This window comes from Schistocerca gregaria, unplaced genomic scaffold, assembly GCF_023897955.1.
Source record: "Schistocerca gregaria isolate iqSchGreg1 unplaced genomic scaffold, iqSchGreg1.2 ptg000836l, whole genome shotgun sequence".
Classification (NCBI taxonomy): Eukaryota; Metazoa; Arthropoda; class Insecta; order Orthoptera; family Acrididae; genus Schistocerca; species Schistocerca gregaria.
In genome coordinates this window covers 20,001-30,000 of record NW_026062201.1, presented here as the reverse complement: position 1 = coordinate 30,000, position 10,000 = coordinate 20,001, and the positions used below count along the sequence as shown (strand labels likewise).

Below are 10,000 nucleotides of genomic sequence, written 5' to 3'. Positions count from 1 at the left end.
CCTGAGGGAAACTTCGGAGGGAACCAGCTACTAGATGGTTCGATTAGTCTTTCGCCCCTATACCCAGCTCCGACGATCGATTTGCACGTCAGAATCGCTACGGACCTCCATCAGGGTTTCCCCTGACTTCGTCCTGGCCAGGCATAGTTCACCATCTTTCGGGTCCCAACGTGTACGCTCTAGGTGCGCCTCACCTCGCAATGAGGACGAGACGCCCCGGGAGTGCGGAGGCCGCCGCCCCGTGAAGGGCGGGGAAGCCCCATCCTCCCTCGGCCCGCGCAAGGCGAGACCTTCACTTTCATTACGCCTTTAGGTTTCGTACAGCCCAATGACTCGCGCACATGTTAGACTCCTTGGTCCGTGTTTCAAGACGGGTCGTGAAATTGTCCAAAGCTGAAGCGCCGCTGACGGGAGCGATTATTCCGCCCGAGAGCATCCCGAGCCAACAGCGGCGCGGGTCCGGGGCCGGGCCAGGTAGGTCCGTCATCCGGGAAGAACCGCGCGCGCTTGCCGGGAGCCCGAGCGCCCAAAGGGGCGAATCGACTCCTCCAGATATACCGCCGAGCAGCCAGCCAGGACACCGGGGCTCTGCCCAACAGACGCGAACCGAGGCCCGCGGAAGGACAGGCTGCGCACCCGGGCCGTAGGCCGGCACCCAGCGGGTCGCGACGTCCTACTAGGGGAGAAGTGCGGCCCACCGCACACCGGAACGGCCCCACCCCGCGGCGAGTGGAAAGGCAACCGGACACGACCCCGCCGCGGATTGCTCCGCGCGGGCGGCCGGCCCCATCTGCCGAGGGCGGGGGCCAGTGGCCGGATGGGCGTGAATCTCACCCGTTCGACCTTTCGGACTTCTCACGTTTACCCCAGAACGGTTTCACGTACTTTTGAACTCTCTCTTCAAAGTTCTTTTCAACTTTCCCTCACGGTACTTGTTCGCTATCGGTCTCGTGGTCATATTTAGTCTCAGATGGAGTTTACCACCCACTTGGAGCTGCACTCTCAAGCAACCCGACTCGAAGGAGAGGTCCCGCCGACGCTCGCACCGGCCGCTACGGGCCTGGCACCCTCTACGGGCCGTGGCCTCATTCAAGTTGGACTTGGGCTCGGCGCGAGGCGTCGGGGTAGTGGACCCTCCCAAACACCACATGCCACGACAGGCGGCAGCCTGCGGGGTTCGGTGCTGGACTCTTCCCTGTTCGCTCGCCGCTACTGGGGGAATCCTTGTTAGTTTCTTTTCCTCCGCTTAGTAATATGCTTAAATTCAGCGGGTAGTCTCGCCTGCTCTGAGGTCGTTGTACGAGGTGTCGCACGCCACACCGCCAGCCGGCTGTGCACGCTACCGAGAAAGTACCGGTATGCGAACCGCCAGGCGACGGGCGCGCATCGCACGTTTAAGGAGACGCGGCCGGCCACACAGGCGACCACGACACTCCCACGTCTCCGAAGCGGGACAAACGCCGCGCGCTTCAGTATACGTAGCCGACCCTCAGCCAGACGTGGCCCGGGAACGGAATCCATGGACCGCAATGTGCGTTCGAAACGTCGATGTTCATGTGTCCTGCAGTTCACATGTCGACGCGCAATTTGCTGCGTTCTTCATCGACCCACGAGCCGAGTGATCCACCGTCCTGGGTGATCTTTTCCTTTTCAGTCTCCCACTGTCTCTTTCAAGACAGTAGCATTTGCGGGACTGAGGCGTCTGACGGCCCCTGTTCCACTATTTTTTTTGTGTCCAACGGCCTCACAGCCGATGGGCGTCGTACGGCTCCACACCGGAGCGGACAGGCACTCGGGCGAACGTCATTCAAAACCGGCGCCAGGCGCCAGGTACCGCAGGCCAGCCGCTCCAGAGCTTCAGCGCTCGTACCACACAACAACAACACTTCCGCTAGTTTTGAGAGGCACGCGTGGTTCCGCACGCGGCGCACGGCCACTGCCGTACAGGTAGCGTGTTGCGCGACACGACACGCACATCGAAAGACATGCAGTCTAGTCGGTAATGATCCTTCCGCAGGTTCACCTACGGAAACCTTGTTACGACTTTTACTTCCTCTAAATGATCAAGTTTGGTCATCTTTCCGGTAGCATCGGCAACGACAGAGTCGATGCCGCGTACCAGTCCGAAGACCTCACTAAATCATTCAATCGGTAGTAGCGACGGGCGGTGTGTACAAAGGGCAGGGACGTAATCAACGCGAGCTTATGACTCGCGCTTACTGGGAATTCCTCGTTCATGGGGAACAATTGCAAGCCCCAATCCCTAGCACGAAGGAGGTTCAGCGGGTTACCCCGACCTTTCGGCCTAGGAAGACACGCTGATTCCTTCAGTGTAGCGCGCGTGCGGCCCAGAACATCTAAGGGCATCACAGACCTGTTATTGCTCAATCTCGTGCGGCTAGAAGCCGCCTGTCCCTCTAAGAAGAAAAGTAATCGCTGACAGCACGAAGGATGTCACGCGACTAGTTAGCAGGCTAGAGTCTCGTTCGTTATCGGAATTAACCAGACAAATCGCTCCACCAACTAAGAACGGCCATGCACCACCACCCACCGAATCAAGAAAGAGCTATCAATCTGTCAATCCTTCCGGTGTCCGGGCCTGGTGAGGTTTCCCGTGTTGAGTCAAATTAAGCCGCAGGCTCCACTCCTGGTGGTGCCCTTCCGTCAATTCCTTTAAGTTTCAGCTTTGCAACCATACTTCCCCCGGAACCCAAAAGCTTTGGTTTCCCGGAGGCTGCCCGCCGAGTCATCGGAGGAACTGCGGCGGATCGCTGGCTGGCATCGTTTATGGTTAGAACTAGGGCGGTATCTGATCGCCTTCGAACCTCTAACTTTCGTTCTTGATTAATGAAAACATACTTGGCAAATGCTTTCGCTTCTGTTCGTCTTGCGACGATCCAAGAATTTCACCTCTAACGTCGCAATACGAATGCCCCCGCCTGTCCCTATTAATCATTACCTCGGGTTCCGAAAACCAACAAAATAGAACCGAGGTCCTATTCCATTATTCCATGCACACAGTATTCAGGCGGGCTTGCCTGCTTTAAGCACTCTAATTTGTTCAAAGTAAACGTGCCGGCCCACCGAGACACTCAACAAAGAGCACCCTGGTAGGATTTAAACGGGGTCCGCCTCGGGACGCGAAAGCACCCCTTCGGCTCGCCCCACCGGCAGGACGTCCCACGATACATGCCAGTTAAACACCGACGGGCGGTGAACCAACAGCGTGGGACACAAATCCAACTACGAGCTTTTTAACCGCAACAACTTTAATATACGCTATTGGAGCTGGAATTACCGCGGCTGCTGGCACCAGACTTGCCCTCCAATAGATACTCGTTAAAGGATTTAAAGTGTACTCATTCCGATTACGGGGCCTCGGATGAGTCCCGTATCGTTATTTTTCGTCACTACCTCCCCGTGCCGGGAGTGGGTAATTTGCGCGCCTGCTGCCTTCCTTGGATGTGGTAGCCGTTTCTCAGGCTCCCTCTCCGGAATCGAACCCTGATTCCCCGTTACCCGTTACAACCATGGTAGGCGCAGAACCTACCATCGACAGTTGATAAGGCAGACATTTGAAAGATGCGTCGCCGGTACGAGGACCGTGCGATCAGCCCAAAGTTATTCAGAGTCACCAAGGCAAACGGACCAGACAAGCCAATCCGATTGGTTTTGATCTAATAAAAGCGTCCCTTCCATCTCTGGTCGGGACTCTGTTTGCATGTATTAGCTCTAGAATTACCACAGTTATCCAAGTAACGTGGGTACGATCTAAGGAACCATAACTGATTTAATGAGCCATTCGCGGTTTCACCTTAATGCGGCTTGTACTGAGACATGCATGGCTTAATCTTTGAGACAAGCATATGACTACTGGCAGGATCAACCAGGGAGCTGCGTCAACTAAAGCTGAGCAGCCGGCCGCCCGGGAGTGTGTCCCGGGGGCCCGCGCGAACACGCAAGCGTCCGCTCAATTATTCTGCAAACAGGAGGAGGCCTAGCTCCCCTGCACGATACACCTCGAAACCCTCTCAGGTCCCGGCGGCGCGCAGCGCCGTCCTAGGTACTTGGTCGGTTTCGAGAGAGGCGCAATCGCCCGGAGTTAGGCGAGTAGACGGTTTTAGTGCGAACACCCTTGCTCCCAACTGAGCTTGCCGCTGCCGACAGAGGCCCGGGAGCGTGCTGTCGTGGCATTGCCGGCGGGAGACAACACGCGCCACCTATGGTGACCGGCAGCTCCAACGCCAGCGCCACACAAGGGCAAAGCCCCACTTGGGTGCAGAAGCGAACTCTCCCAGCACAGCGCACGCGCCAACACGTCCGCACAACTGCGATACAAACCACCTGCGAGAACCGCTGGGGCGACCGAGCAGCAGACGGCGTCGCGGCGCCGAGTGCCAGGCGGCGGCGCATCCTCAACGCACACAGTCCTCAATCAGACCAGCACACTGCAGATGTCCACCGCGCTTCGCACCGGGCTCGGCTGAACCAACTTTGGCCGCCAGGCGCCGCGTGCAGGGTGCGCCGCAGCGTAGCTGCGCCGCCTGCCGGGCCCGTCGGCTGGCGCTCCTGCCACTCGGCGCCCCCCACCAGCCGCCTGTTGCGCGTGCGCCCACGCAGCGCGCGGCCAACACGCCGGGCGGCCCCCCTTCACCGGCCGGGAACAGTCCCACCAAGCCACCGCCGCGTATCGCTTCATACCCACATGGGCCTAGTCACGCGTGTGGATGTGGCGGGTACCGCTGAAACAACCGGTTAATAGCTGTACCGATCGTCGCCATCACAGATTCACCTCCAGCGTGAACAACCGCTCAACAACGGATTTCCAGTTCATTTGCGTATCTTGGGCAGTAAACGTAGATGTCCACCTACATTTGCGAATTCAACAATTCTTGCATGCCAGGATGTCATGTGTCACGACACGCTACATCAGACCACATACACACTGCGACATGTGCAGAAGAGAACACGTGGAAGGTGGCCCGCGCACGTATGCGATGTACCTTCCGCGATCCACTGTCAACCGGCATCTGCGGCATGTCCCAGATATGGAACGCGGTCCACCAGGGTAGCACTTTGTGTGAGGCAATACGACAAAGTCGGAATACACGCGTCACTACATCAGACGGCTCACGCTGACCTGACCTGACCTGACTCACCGCACCACCACCCCCAGCGACCCAGGGTGACATACAATGCGTTCGTACGTTCCTCCCACACGCCTCTACGGCGTACCACAGTGCAACCTAGCTGTTATTGGGAGACGAGACAAGTAGCATCAAGCACAACATATGGAAATTGAGATTCGACACCGTTGGGCACAGCCAGCGTACGGTCACACGTATCACACTACTTCACTCTGTACGTAACGACCGATGATCGGTACAGCGTGTGGGTTACGCGTACGACATCAGCGGACAATGGACACAGACCATACCACGACGTACACTGAGGGCGTCGACATCTGAATGCAACTGAACAGCTGCGAGGCTCATTTAACACTCAAACGCCAGACCGACCAGCTTGAGAGGACAGAGACACAAAGAGGGGGACAGAGGGGGACAGAGGGGGGGGGAGGGGGGGGGGTCGGCGATATAGTCCTATTGCAGTACAATTGACAGTGGATAGCAGGAATATGTGGAAAGTAAGCAACACTCGCAAGACATCTACATGAGGATAACAACGACACCAGAGATTCCGAGCAGTGAACTATGTTAGGCAAAGGGACAACGTGGGTTAGGTTAAGGGACAACGTGGGTTAGGTTAAGGGACAACGTGGGTTAGGTTAAGGGACAACGTGGGTTAGGTTAAGGGACAACGTGGGTTAGGTTAAGGGACAACGTGGGTTAGGTTAAGGGACAACGTGGGTTAGGTTAAGGGACAACGTGGGTTAGGTTAAGGGACAACGTGGGTTAGGTTAAGGGACAACGTGGGTTAGGTTAAGGGACAACGTGGGTTAGGTTAAGGGACAACGTGGGTTAGGTTAAGGGACAACGTGGGTTAGGTTAAGGGACAACGTGGGTTAGGTTAAGGGACAACGTGGGTTAGGTTAAGGGACAACGTGGGTTAGGTTAAGGGACAACGTGGGTTAGGTTAAGGGACAACGTGGGTTAGGTTAAGGGACAACGTGGGTTAGGTTAAGGGACAACGTGGGTTAGGTTAAGGGACAACGTCGGTTAGGTTAAGGGACAACGTCGGTTAGGTTAAGGGACAACGTCGGTTAGGTTAAGGGACAACGTCGGTTAGGTTAAGGGACAACGTGGGTTAGGTTAAGGGACAACGTGGGTTAGGTTAAGGGACAACGTGGGTTAGGTTAAGGGACAACGTGGGTTAGGTTAAGGGACAACGTGGGTTAGGTTAAGGGACAACGTGGGTTAGGTTAAGGGACAACGTGGGTTAGGTTAAGGGACAACTTGAGTTAGGTTAAGGGACAACTTGAGTTAGGTTAAGGGACAACTTGAGTTAGGTTAAGGGACAACTTGAGTTAGGTTAAGGGACAACTTGAGTTAGGTTAAGGGACAACTTGAGTTAGGTTAAGGGACAAATTGAGTTAGGTTAAGGGACAACTTGAGTTAGGTTAAGGGACAAATTGAGTTAGGTTAAGGGACAAATTGAGTTAGGTTAAGGGACAAATTGAGTTAGGTTAAGGGACAAATTGAGTTAGGTTAAGGGACAAATTGAGTTAGGTTAAGGGACAACTTGAGTTAGGTTAAGGGACAAATTGAGTTAGGTTAAGGGACAAATTGAGTTAGGTTAAGGGACAAATTGAGTTAGGTTAAGGGACAACTTGAGTTAGGTTAAGGGACAACTTGAGTTAGGTTAAGGGACAACTTGAGTTAGGTTAAGGGACAACTTGAGTTAGGTTAAGGGACAACTTGAGTTAGGTTAAGGGACAACTTGAGTTAGGTTAAGGGACAACTTGAGTTAGGTTAAGGGACAACTTGAGTTAGGTTAAGGGACAACTTGAGTTAGGTTAAGGGACAACTTGAGTTAGGTTAAGGGACAACTTGAGTTAGGTTAAGGGACAACTTGAGTTAGGTTAAGGGACAACTTGAGTTAGGTTAAGGGACAACTTGAGTTAGGTTAAGGGACAACTTGAGTTAGGTTAAGGGACAAATTGAGTTAGGTTAAGGGACAAATTGAGTTAGGTTAAGGGACAACTTGAGTTAGGTTAAGGGACAACTTGAGTTAGGTTAAGGGACAAATTGAGTTAGGTTAAGGGACAACTTGAGTTAGGTTAAGGGACAACTTGAGTTAGGTTAAGGGACAACTTGAGTTAGGTTAAGGGACAACTTGAGTTAGGTTAAGGGACAACTTGAGTTAGGTTAAGGGACAACTTGAGTTAGGTTAAGGGACAACTTGAGTTAGGTTAAGGGACAACTTGAGTTAGGTTAAGGGACAACTTGAGTTAGGTTAAGGGACAACTTGAGTTAGGTTAAGGGACAAATTGAGTTAGGTTAAGGGACAAATTGAGTTAGGTTAAGGGACAAATTGAGTTAGGTTAAGGGACAAATTGAGTTAGGTTAAGGGACAACTTGAGTTAGGTTAAGGGACAACGTGGGTTAGGTTAAGGGACAAATTGAGTTAGGTTAAGGGACAACTTGAGTTAGGTTAAGGGACAACTTGAGTTAGGTTAAGGGACAACTTGAGTTAGGTTAAGGGACAACTTGAGTTAGGTTAAGGGACAACTTGAGTTAGGTTAAGGGACAACTTGAGTTAGGTTAAGGGACAACTTGAGTTAGGTTAAGGGACAACTTGAGTTAGGTTAAGGGACAACTTGAGTTAGGTTAAGGGACAACTTGAGTTAGGTTAAGGGACAACTTGAGTTAGGTTAAGGGACAACTTGAGTTAGGTTAAGGGACAACTTGAGTTAGGTTAAGGGACAACTTGAGTTAGGTTAAGGGACAACTTGAGTTAGGTTAAGGGACAAATTGAGTTAGGTTAAGGGACAAATTGAGTTAGGTTAAGGGACAAATTGAGTTAGGTTAAGGGACAAATTGAGTTAGGTTAAGGGACAAATTGAGTTAGGTTAAGGGACAAATTGAGTTAGGTTAAGGGACAAATTGAGTTAGGTTAAGGGACAACTTGAGTTAGGTTAAGGGACAAATTGAGTTAGGTTAAGGGACAAATTGAGTTAGGTTAAGGGACAAATTGAGTTAGGTTAAGGGACAAATTGAGTTAGGTTAAGGGACAACTTGAGTTAGGTTAAGGGACAAATTGAGTTAGGTTAAGGGACAAATTGAGTTAGGTTAAGGGACAAATTGAGTTAGGTTAAGGGACAAATTGAGTTAGGTTAAGCGATAATCTGGTACAGCCACAGTTAGGTTAAGCGATAATCTGGTACAGCCACAGTTAGGTTAAGCGATAATCTGGTACAGCCACAGTTAGGTTAAGCGATAATCTGGTACAGCCACAGTTAGGTTAAGCGATAATCTGGTACAGCCACAGTTAGGTTAAGCGATAAACTGGTACAGCCACAGTTAGGTTAAGCGATAAACTGGTACAGCCACAGTTAGGTTAAGCGATAAACTGGTACAGCCACAGTTAGGTTAAGCGATAAACTGGTACAGCCACAGTTAGGTTAAGCGATAAACTGGTACAGCCACAGTTAGGTTAAGCGATAAACTGGTACAGCCACAGTTAGGTTAAGCGATAAACTGGTACAGCCACAGTTAGGTTAAGCGATAAACTGGTACAGCCACAGTTAGGTTAAGCGATAAACTGGTACAGCCACAGTTAGGTTAAGCGATAAACTGGTACAGCCACAGTTAGGTTAAGCGATAAACTGGTACAGCCACAGTTAGGTTAAGCGATAAACTGGTACAGCCACAGTTAGGTTAAGCGATAAACTGGTACAGCCACAGTTAGGTTAAGCGATAAACTGGTACAGCCACAGTTAGGTTAAGCGATAAACTGGTACAGCCACAGTTAGGTTAAGCGATAAACTGGTACAGCCACAGTTAGGTTAAGCGATAAACTGGTACAGCCACAGTTAGGTTAAGCGATAAAGTTGGTTAAATTTGGTATTGTGTGGGAAGGGGGCAGAGAGAGAGGGGGGGGGGGGGTGGATAGTGGTGGCAGTACACGGATGCCTGAGTCACCGTCAGATACGTCACGTCGGTTCGATGCTTGTAGCAAGAGGCTGGCGGATGTGTGTCTCTCACTTCTGCAATTTTTCATGTGGTATAACACGAGGGCGGGGGATGATATTTGGTGCCCCTCTGTGTAGGATGTGTGTTGGTGGTGTTGATTTATCTGAGCAATGGTAGTTGTCGGAGGAGTGGGGTATTGTGCTTTTATAGGTGGACCTACTGCTCTGGTTATCATAGTGTCGACGGTGCAATGTGGCAGAGAGGATGCACTCGACATTGTCGCATTCCAGATGTTTACGTATTGTGTGTCTCCGTTGCAGGCCGAGAGTGGTGCATGTTCGAGTGTCTGGCTGACGTGCGATTCACGTTGTGTGCCCAGTCTTACAGCACGTATAGGGACATTCGCATAAATCATCTATATTTGGCCTTGCATCATTTACTAAGCAGTGCCGTGAGACGACCGAACTATTAGGAAAGTACTGATGTACCGCATAATGTTTACCTTCCACCACACGGCGAGTATCGACTGTGCCCAGCGTTGCCACCGCAGGCAGCGGTCACCGTCACCATTGTGCGGCGGAACGGAACATCTATATCCTCAGAGGAGCACTCTTTGCCGCCGGGCGTCACGTCTCGCGGCCTGCCGGCCAGCGCCCACGACGAACTTACTGCATGTATAGGGACAGCGGGAATTTGGCATACTTGATATAACTCTTCATGAGGCGCAAGATATAGGGGTGGATTGCAACTTACGACTGCGAGAAAAGTCCGCCGTTCATCCGCCGGAGTTGCGATTTCGGCGGGGCACGTACGGTCGCGGGTGGAGCACTTGGTGCGGCGTACGCACCCGGGTTGCGGCTCCTGCGCTGGAGGGGGGTGCAGGTTTTGTGTGGGTGGGCTCGGCAAAT

The 10,000-nt window shown here is 52.3% G+C and overlaps 3 non-coding genes across 3 annotated transcripts in view; all 3 read right to left on the bottom strand.

The window, feature by feature from the left end:
• The window catches only part of LOC126322776 (large subunit ribosomal RNA), a 4,222-nt gene extending 2,927 nt beyond the window's left edge, over positions 1-1,295 (bottom strand). The window contains exon 1 of the ribosomal RNA XR_007559189.1: positions 1-1,295. This exon is cut by the window's left edge and continues 2,927 nt beyond it. This is a non-coding gene — a ribosomal RNA (large subunit ribosomal RNA).
• A 188-nt stretch (positions 1,296-1,483) lies between these two features.
• LOC126322780 (5.8S ribosomal RNA) lies at positions 1,484-1,638 on the bottom strand. The gene has a single exon (XR_007559193.1). It is a non-coding gene; the product is annotated as a 5.8S ribosomal RNA (ribosomal RNA).
• Positions 1,639-2,000: 362 nt separating this feature from the next.
• Positions 2,001-3,893, bottom strand: LOC126322773 (small subunit ribosomal RNA). The gene has a single exon (XR_007559186.1). It is a non-coding gene; the product is annotated as a small subunit ribosomal RNA (ribosomal RNA).
• Positions 3,894-10,000: the final 6,107 nt, after the last annotated feature.